Below are 11,183 nucleotides of genomic sequence, written 5' to 3'. Positions count from 1 at the left end.
AAAATGTTTTGTTCAGTGAAAATCTCCCTTTTCACTTTTTTCGCTGATTGTTATCCATACATTGCTTGATCAATGTAAGAGGAATGATTTGGCATCTTTAGATATGAATAATCCCCGTTCATTATTATAATTTATGCAAAAATATCAGAAGGACCAGGTATTGAACTATTCCTATCTAGACCGGGGGGGGGGGGGGGTTGAGGCCCACGCCAAATTTCCAGTTGCATAACTAATGAACGACAGGCATATTTTCCAAAATGTGCTAATTTCCGTTCAAACAATGACGTTTCGAGGCTTATTTATATATATATATATAAATTTATATATATATATATATATATATGATGTGAGAGATGTGAGATCATCTACCAGATGGTTGCAAGTAGATTGACTTATCTACCTTGCACAGACTTGTCAGGGACTTGTGATCTCTGACCTCACCACTTGTTCATCCCTTACCTACCGAAATAACCTCCTCTAGTTGACAAGTTTTGTACAGACTTATAGAGGAATATCATTAACTATTGTTGGAGTTATCAGTTCTGTTATTCTCATGATATATACGCGTCGTTACAAATATTCTGTCTTTAGCATGTCTGATCTGATCTGTTGAGGAACCATTAAATGCCCGGCCGCCGTACTGTAATGGTGTCACGACTATCCTACACTTGTGTTGTATTCTCCGTATGTTGACAAGAAATAGAGTTCTCTTCGGAACTTGTGGAGTGTAGTGCTAGGTGGCCTCCATCCAATGCCCACATTTGCATTCTGGGCTACTTATAGTATGATGTTAAAAGAAGTAGGAGTTAAGCTGACTAATTATAATGTCAAGTCAGAATCTAGTACGATGAATCACGGAGTATCCCTTGTCTTAGCTAACGTAACATTAACAAAAAACTTAAAGTACTAGACTTTTGATTCAAAGGAAAAACACCATGAGCTAAAAAAAAATGATATTGGTCCTATTTGGTTCTTAAAGGAAAGAGGAAGTTTTTCTAGTTAGGCCACAGCAAGTAATTTTTATGGATGACATCATGGCGCTCATTAATTTTCGCCTGATTTCGAAATAAAAAACAAGAAATTTCAATGGCCTCCGACGGTGGTCAACATGCCAAAAATGGGCAAATATGTCATAAACGTTGACAGTCTAAGGTGTTTCATTGCATATGAATACGCAGTGTAGTTCCTGCCCATGATGGTATGACAAGCTGTTTTCTGTGTTTGCTCTAGTTAATTGAGCCGTATACACATCTTCAAGAACAGTTTAATGTTGTCAGTCTAAGGTGTTTCGTTGCATATGAATACCCAGTGTGGTTACTGCCCATGATGGTACAACAAGCTCTTTACTGCATTTGTTGTAGTTAGTTTATTGAGGTGTATACACAAGGACATGTTTACCGTTGAATCAAGGAGGTTTTATGTTATATATGAAACCTCATTGGTTGAATACAGGAATAAAGGACCTGTTGGTCATGATGTCATATTTCTTCACCTCAATTCTTCTTTAACAAGATTTATGATCTCAAAATTTGAAAATATAGGAATCTTGTTTTTTTATGCCCGTCTTTTTTTTCGCCCTATCTCATTAATTTTGTAGTCTGCGGAGGATGTCATCCATAAGATTTACTTGCTGTGGCCTAACCACAAAGGGCAAATGAGGTAAAAACACGGATAGTTAGAGAAACACATTCAAAAAGGGTATCAATTTAAAATTTAAACCTAAATATTTTTACATCGTTTCTTTATCGGATTTTGTATCAGATATTGATATAAAGCACAGAAATCTCCCATATATTACAGGATCAAACTATATACGAGGTTCCCTTTTGCCTATAGTAAGGACAAGGTTTTCTTAAAAAATAATAACCTGCTGCTTCAGAAGTGCTTTGATGTTCCGTCAATCGGCAGCATCTTACAAACTTATTCTAGGACACGAGACACGTGTCTGTTTTGTTTTCACTCAAGTCAGTAAATTGATTTGGTATGTAAATTTTAAAAAAAAGCCTGCTTTCATATACTGTCTGCCAGACATCTTGAGTTGTTTTGACTAAGCCCTTTCGCAGGCAAGTTCTTTTTCTTTCTGCTCGTCCCCTGCTGTTCAACGGACGCCGGGCATACTCCAAGCTTGCAAGAAGCACCTTATTAGGTTGCTCACAGAAGATATTCCGGGGGTTTAACCTGTCATCCTCTTCATGAATTCCAATCAAGACGTCACTAAAGGTAAGTTGTGTCATTAAAGGTTCGTGTCACTAAAGGTTCGTTCATGGACATGATGTGGGCATACATCATGATGTCCATATTTGAATTTGGCGGAACAGAATGATCTATAAATTATAATATTACCAGTTGCTATGTCGCGTGCATGTGAAGCTTGTGTGTTAAACCGGAGGGTAGTTATACGGGCTATATAGATACACTAAAAAGGGTTTAGGTTCATGAAGATTTCGCAAAGTTGAGATCGTTTGTAACTGGTGAAGTTAACATTTAAAATCACTTCGACTTATCTAGCTTATATTGCTAACGGCTGTTGCTGCTGCGATTGAACACTTGCATTTAATTGTCATTGTGTAGATTATGACTAAATGCCAGGAGAATATGAGCCTGGCGCAACGATTTGACAACAGCATGTAGAATACACTTCCTCACATGTCCAGCCGTCACACTTTCCATATTGTGTCCAGAGTGTACTCCTATATAGGTCAATTTTCATCATTTATTATGTAAAGACGGTCCTATAAAACAACATGTCATCATGTTAATCACCACTAAACCTTTCTACCTGCCCCCCAAAAAATAGATCCACCAAATCCTGCTCGAGTTATCCTCAAACATGCTACTAGGAGGCCAAACTTACAAAAATTTCTTACTGCTTCGACACGACAAGGCACATCCAGAATTTAAACTCAAACACTTTTTAAGAACTGCTGTAGTACCGTAGGTAGTTACTTTTCAGAAATTAATAAGAAACTTGAATATCTCGGAATAGATACAAGGTTTTATTACAATTTCTGCTGCCCTCCAGTGAAAACACCATGCTTAGAGCCCATGAAGCTGTTGTCTGAGGAGAAGAAGAGTCTAACAGCTAAAATACTGAGTTTCTTGTCTGCACAATAACACGAGTTGGAAAATTGTGGTCCAGGACTTGGTCGTTCAGTCTGTACTACAAAATACAGAGAAAATGTTCTCACTGACTGACAAGATGAGCATGTTTTTTTTTTCCAATGTAAAAACGAGAAGGTGTTCTTTAAGCTTTCCAATAAGTTCTTCAGACTAGTGGTGGCAGCAGGATCCGAAATGTACCTGAAGAGAAAAAAATGGGGTTGGTGGTGGAGGCAGATCTTGGGATATGCCATATAAGATGACCATGTGGATGTCACCACAAAGACCTTTTATCTCAAAGTGATCATTACAACACTTACAGATAATTCGCTCCCTTTTTCTAGGGTTAGATTTGTTTAAATTGTGTGTTATATAATAAAGGATCTGATCATGTTGGGATGTACATGAAAATAGATGATATAAAAACATCTTCATCCTTGTTTTCTTTTCTTTATTGACTTCTCTATAAGGATTTTTGCTGAAGAAGATAACGCTGCATCCCCGTGAGAGAGTGAGTTTTCTAGGGTTAGATTTGTTTAAATTGTGTGTTATATAATAAAGGATCTGATCATGTTAGGATGTACATGAAAATAGATGATATAAAACATCTTCATCCTTGTTTTCTTTTCTTTATTGACTTCTCTATAAGGATTTTTGCTGAAGAAGATAACGCCGTAGTTTTCCTTTTGAAAGGGATCTAAGGAGATTGCGATGAGCACCGTATCTAATATTACCCCAAATGCTATTTGGTAATGAATAATTATATGAAAAAAAGTTAACCGTGTACTTTCTGATCCATGTTTATTGCACTATGAAGTATTTATTAATCTTGTTCGTATACTTCTGCTACAGATTTCCGTCCCATGCAGTTTGTTGTGCAACATCAGTGGAAGAAATGGAAGACCCCCCAAACAGACGACTACGGATTCCTCTGAGAAACCTGGACACCCTACAGCCCACTACAACTCCTTTGCAGCTATACGCCAAGGAAACATCAAGTCGGCACAGTAAGACCATAGCATCAGTAATGTATACAATTGTGACAGTAGATTATGTGTGAAATTTGCTTCATATTCATTGAAAATAGCCATCATAATACACGATTACATGATGTGTATTTCCTGGACACATTATCATACTCTTAAGTATTGGCCTCCCCAGGTTCTAGATTGACAAGCTCATTTGCATTCAGGATAGGAAAACAAATCTTTTGTTGTTTTAATTCCTAATGCACAAGAATATACTTTCGCGGGTTATGTTATATAATTATCTAGCCATTTTACATTAGACCAACCAAGCAAACATGACATAGCTAATGTTATTTGTGGGATAAAAAAAAAAGAAAACCATCTCTTCATTCTAACACAAAGGGAAAGACAGCCATGAGTATGTACGGTGTGCACCAACGAATAAGAAAAGGTCATTGTTTAAAAAACACAGCTCTTGTTCAAACATTGGACAAAATAGCGTCACTACTTTAGATGATGTCAAAGATAAGCAGGGAAGGTATATAGGCAGATAGAAGATTTATGCGATGACTCTCAGGAGTATGAGTAAGTAGCTTTGAGGATTGTCGACTTTATTGCAAACCTTATTTGGAATAGGGCGCATACTAGGAACATCATCGCATGGGAGCCATTGCCACGGTTATGTGACACCCCCTGGAATTCTATATAACGGCTGTCTCGAGCCTTATTTGAAAACATTCCATACAGAGGTCACTTAAGCATGAAAAAGGAACAAATTTCAATTCAAGTGTAATTCAAACAGAAGGACAATATTTTTTACAACCCCACCGTATGTGGAACCGTCCCCATACCAGACGACAATTTAGACTTCGTTCGATCGTTATGGACGGAATACCACAGTTTTTCGTAGACGAACTGTCAGACGCCGACTTAGAGTCAGTTTTCGGGTCATGAGAAGCTGGAGAAGACGCCTAAGGACATATTACAGCAGTTGAGGGACGAGAAGCTGACGAGCGTGACCAGGAAGCAGCGGGCGATGCAGGTACACGAAGCCCCATAACGTATTTTCTCAAGCTAACCTTTTGGATAGATAAAGACAATTGAAATTCTCCTAAGTTTCTACCCAGAAGGACCCCAGGCCGGTATGTTCGCGTTTTTCTGAGGGGTTTTACCCGACGAAAATTCGAAATATTTGTTCAAAACAAGCACCACACGCACTAAACACGCCCCCTCCCCAGGGCCCAAGTCACGTACACCTAACCTCCCCAAACCGATATGTTGGCATCGAAAAAATTACAGTCAAAATCGCCAAAATTCTACCTAAAAAAATCTCAGCTCTATATGTTTACGCTTCTATGGGATTTTTTTCCGGCTTGAGCAAAAATTATTCGAGGAAACTACGAGGAAAGGGGACGTAAACATGCACGATGTTCTTACAACAGCTAACCGTCTTACAGCCCGTCAGAAGTTGTACAAATTTACAATGATACCGCCCGATATGAAGCCTACGACATGCCTAAATGTCGGCGAATGCCGGCAATGAAGAGCAAAACAACCCTCTGAAGATAGCTCGGTGCTCTTCATTTGAAGACGCCATTTTTTCACAGATTTGTCGATATTAATTATACTTAAAATCAGAAATTGAAAGTTTTTTTCTTCTTTCTGTTCGACGAAAAATATAAAAAGAGATATCAATACGTTGATGAAAGTTAGACATCCAGGTAGTAAGATAAGCCAAAAATAATTACTCAAGCAACTGGATAAAGTTTTGAAACAGTCAGACGTTTCAGACAGCATCCACTGTCTTTCGTCAGTGACTAACGATAGGACTGAGAACATCAGTTTTTATACCAAAACTCTGAATAGGTATGTTAATGAGGTTAAGACAATTTAGGTTGTCTTGAAGTAGTCTTTAAAAGAACATTAATTCAAGACAAAGTTATGTGCCAATAGTTTAATTAGCTACTGTTGATTTTAGTACAGTAACTAAATGTAACTAACTGATCAATATCTGGCCTTTGATTCTCACCACCCTTTGGAACACAAACTAGCAGTGATCAAAACTCTCTTCCATCGGGCAGACAATGTCATCACCTCAGACGAAGCAAAAACAGACGAGCACAGGCATCTCCGTGCGGCCTTAGCCAAGTGTGGCTACCAAAATTGGACCTTCAACAAAGCCCTCAAACCTTCTGACCAGTCTAAGAAAACACTCAAGTGCAAACCATTGACCACACCGTCACCCCTGTGCGTACGATGACCAAGTCACCCGTGAAACACCACAATTGGACTCACCAAGAGGATAGGGCTCTTATTGAATACTTGGACCTGTCACGCCTTGATGATGATGTAATTGTCAATATAGACATGCCTTTGCTTTAACCCTCATCCGACCGTATGGGGTCCGTTTGGACCCCAGGCGTGTTTTAATGTGTGCCATATCAACATTTTTCGTCGGAGAAAAAAAATCATTCTATGAGTTTGTTCATGTACATGTCTTACAACTCCTGAGAAATTTTTACCGGGATTGGCCGATTTTTGCGGAAGTTATACCCTAAAGCGTGTGTGTTGTCCGCTGGGGTCCAAACGGACCCCAGATGATTTCGCATTGTTTATTACGTAATTTGGAAGAAATTCCTCATAACATCCAAACGGTATAATATATCCTCACCAAATTTGCAGGCAGTAATGTTCACGTAAAGCTTGATAATTTCTGTAAATTTAATGACGTTATGACGTAATATGACGTTATTATGACGCCATCGATGTGATTTTATAGGCTAAATAGGAAAGTCCCGTAATATTGAAAGGTATTAAACAAAATAGAGTGTATTATTGATTTTGAGGTATGCCAAGGCATACGACGTCAAGGGCGATTACGTTGACGTCAAAATGACGTCATAGAATGAAGTCATGTGTTGTTAGCGATCCCTGGGATCCGCCATCTTGGATCGGCCATTTAGAAAATTTTAAAATATATTTTTTCCACTTATGACCCCAAATCTCAAAAGAAAGAGACTGGAAACATTAAAACGAATGTTACTGGTTAAGAAAATACCAGGTAGTGACGAATTTGAAGGCAAAAAGCCTGTTTATACCTAAAATACTCATCTTGTCCTCCATCTTGGATTTTGAGCGATCACGTCATCGAATAAGCATAAATTATAAATAATAGATCATGAAAGTTACATCTAATTACATATGATGTTATGCATGTTGGAAAACTAGTGTGGTTGAGCAAGAAAACCTGAGAAATATCATTGTTCTTAAAAAAATAGTGACTTTTTGTATAAAATGCCTGTCAGAAACCCGTTGCCATGGCGACAGGGAAAATGATAAACTTGAACTATTATCATAGAATTGTTGCCAACTAAATTTTAGGAAATGGCACCAAGTTTGGTAGTCTTAGCATACGTCGTTTGGCAGTTATACGATGCCAAAGTTCGAGCGGGCACTTTTAGTCCCCCAGTCTAGATAGGGTTAAAGAAAAATGCGGGTTCTCCTCATTTTCTGCATAAATTATGATAATGAGCATTACTTATCAACACCAAACCTTGTCAAAATATTCTCCATAGATTATTGAAACAGGATATGCACAATAACTACAATAAGATCCACCAGAAATATTTTACGGGGCAAAGCAAAATGGGATCCGTCTGGACCCCATACGGCCAGATTCGTCGCAAAAATGTGTCGGTCGGATGAGGGTTAAGATGTTAATCATCCAAAAGCAGTATGCTGATTGGTTCTTTTACTATATATGGCTATACATGATTCAGACTAAGGCCGGGAAATATTCTTTCTTTTCTTAAGATTATATGGACATTTAACAACATATTGGCTTGAGAAGAAAATATTACCCTTATTTACTGTGACAGATTTCATTCAATGTTGATTTGTACCTTTTTTTATCTTTTGAAATCAAGAATATTATCAACTTGAGTTCCACGTACACATTATCTTCGCCAAATAATCAAGGCTTATTGTGGAGAGTGATTAATATTTACATTCTTATCACCCCCTGCAAACTTGATCATACACCATACCGTTTGAAAGTTATGATGGGGGGGGAGAATGAGTCCAGTCTAGATAGGGATAAAACTCATTTGGTGGTACAGGACTAGTATATGTGTATAGTGTGCTGATATATGTTATAACTGATCATCAAAAAATTGAAAGTTATAATTAGATGGTACAGTCAATATATATGAATAGAATAAATCTTTATTCCATATCATACACATTTTGCAAGACATAGTACATGTTACTTTTCCATACGGTGCTAGGTAATACCTAGCAGTGTACTCTCTGAGCAGAGGAGTTGGTCCTGCTGGTTATTCACATGTTTCAAGGTGTTTTGTAAGGCTTTCTATTTTGTTCCTTTTCCGTTATGTCTCCAACCGTGTGTTTGACAAAAATGCAGAAACTGAACACTTTAAAAAAACCGGACCCACACATCTGTTTGAATTGTAGTGAGACTGCCCCATTTGTTTATTTATGTACACCATCTGTTTATTTACACTTCTAGGCAAGACCTTCTGCTGGCCTGTTTCGGGAACACTGTCACACGCCCCATTATGGAATGTAATGGATTTACAATTATCCTTACTAATTATGCAGATTAGCTCCGGTTTTCTATAATTGTGTAAAGCACCATCTGAGCTCTCCACATAAAAGACTTCACGACAATCTCTTCACCCCTTCTCAAATAATACGTGTCCGAATGTCAAAACAAAAACACCCACTGCAGTTCTAAACAAGCCGCTAGGGGGCCCAAACTTACAGAACTTACTTCTTGTGGCATGAACTATCTACCACACAAATATCATGACCATAGCACTTTCAGAAAATATGCCACTAAATTTTGAAGCTCCGCTGCAGTACCTTAGGTACTCGCTAGAAGGCCCATTATCGAACTTGACCTTCCTTTCCGTAAACTCTACCCATCCACTAAATATCATACAGATCCATCAACAGCTTCTTGAGTTATGTTGTCCACAAGAATTACACATCCACACAAAGCCCGCTGCAGTACCGACGGAAAATGCCAGGAGAACCATTTTTGAACTTGATCTCTGTTTTCACAACATCTACACACCTGCAAAATATAATGAAGATCCATCAACGTTTCCGTCACTTTTTTCGCCTACATACAAACGCACAAAAATTAAAAGTCCGCTGCAGTACTGTTGAAAAACGTAAGGTAAACCATTTTTTAACTTGACCTTCCTTTGCACAACTACTACACACCTACCAAAAATCATAAAGATTCATCAAAGGTTTCTTGAGTTATGCTCTTGACATACATACAGACCCACCAAACAGCTGGCTCAACCGAAAACATAATCTACCCCGAGTACTATAGTACTCGGCGAAGATAATGATCAAAGCCTGATTACCGCGAGCGGGAAAAAGTATAACCCGATATTGTCAAAATTCAGCAGCGCGGCCACGTCTGTATACTATAGCTAGGTTACTGATCGCATAGATAGGTGGTCAAGGAAGGCAAACGGATTATATTGGCATAAGTGAACGGTGGTGTTAACGCTTGGAACCATAAATTTCGACACCTTTACATCCACGCACCATTGTACGATAAATCAACAAGCGGACTTTTGAGTATTTCGGCAATCATTGGGGATATTGTTTACGTTGTTTAAGCCGCCTTTCCTACATGTGTGTTACTCTTCCAATCATTGACATATCTCGGGAAAATTTCGTCTTCAACATAGCACCCGATATGACGGTGCCTTGCGTAATTTGTTCCAAACGAACCATTAATCCGACACTATAACAACGGTTACTTCTCAATTTCTCTGTTAACCAAGGAGGTCATCGGCCTGTGCCAAGAGCAAACGGCACCGCGATAGAGGGGAGTGCGTCACTTAACTCTGCCGCTATCGTCTCAGCCATGGCTAAGCTATTTGTTCCATAAATAAATAAAAAATTGTATTCAATAGAGAATGCAAAAGACTCCATTTTTTATAGTTACTGACAAACTTTGGTCATTTGTTAGCATCATTATGCACGACCCATACTGAAATAGTTGGTATGGTCTTCAAGTCGTGTTTGCATCAGGTTACACGCGGCGTGGGACTTTCGCATTTGGACAAAGGGGGGACCACAGTAAAAGCAATGGATTTGTTAGTATTGGATATCATCTCTTTTCCTGATGGTGCATAGATAATTTTGATAGACGAATGTTTGAAAGCCAAAGACAAAAAGACGAGTAGATGAATTGTTAAATGTGAATTTAGGAAAATAAAACACTTTGTAATGACGTCGTCCAGTCATTTCCCGCCCTTGCGACTTTAACAGAAACGTCAGGTCAGGTCTGATAGAGTCCTGACAAATAACGCCTGTTCAAGTCCTCGAACAACGAATACATTGTCCCCGATCATGGTATGTATAATGTTATGTCTTTCGTTCTTCTATTTCTAGCAAGTAATATTGTTTGCTACGGCCCTGAGGCGACAGTACTAAATTTTGTTTTTAATAGCATGGTTTTTATTGGGCGACGCCTCCAACACTCCCACCCTGTGCCGCCGCAATTGTGGTCTGGTTATATGTCCTTTTTTGAAAACGTTATCGTCTTAAAAATCATTTTTATAATAATATTTCCCGAGGACGATGATGGTACTGAACACTTACAATAATGCTTGTCAGGGAACAGCTTACGTGACAGTATATGTTTATGATTTATTTATTACGGCTGGCAGTATACCATCGCCCAGGGGCACCTAATCCAGGCATACGGCTTGTGCCTGAATCAAATGCCAGTGGATCCAGGTTAGATGGGTGCGCCAGAAAGATAAGGTCTCAGTGGAGACGACGGCGCGAGGGAAAGCGGAGGAGCTGACGATTTCCTTGGTGAATGCCTACATCAAGAAGGGCTACAGCGTTATCAAGGTTTTCATCGACATGCAGTAGCAGATCGAGCATAACAATATAGAGGACTCTAAATTAGAAACAATAATAAACAGTTCAGCGACAATGGATGTCATTCTTTCTAGAATAATTTTCGATAACACAAATGAAAACATGACAAGGAAATATTTGCTTAGACAGTAAATCTATTTGAGATGACTACAATGTAGCTCTATTCCCCGCACTTTT

Source organism: Branchiostoma lanceolatum, chromosome 15 (genome assembly GCF_035083965.1).
Source record: "Branchiostoma lanceolatum isolate klBraLanc5 chromosome 15, klBraLanc5.hap2, whole genome shotgun sequence".
Classification (NCBI taxonomy): Eukaryota; Metazoa; Chordata; class Leptocardii; order Amphioxiformes; family Branchiostomatidae; genus Branchiostoma; species Branchiostoma lanceolatum.
Note: the sequence above shows the minus strand (reverse complement) of the source record.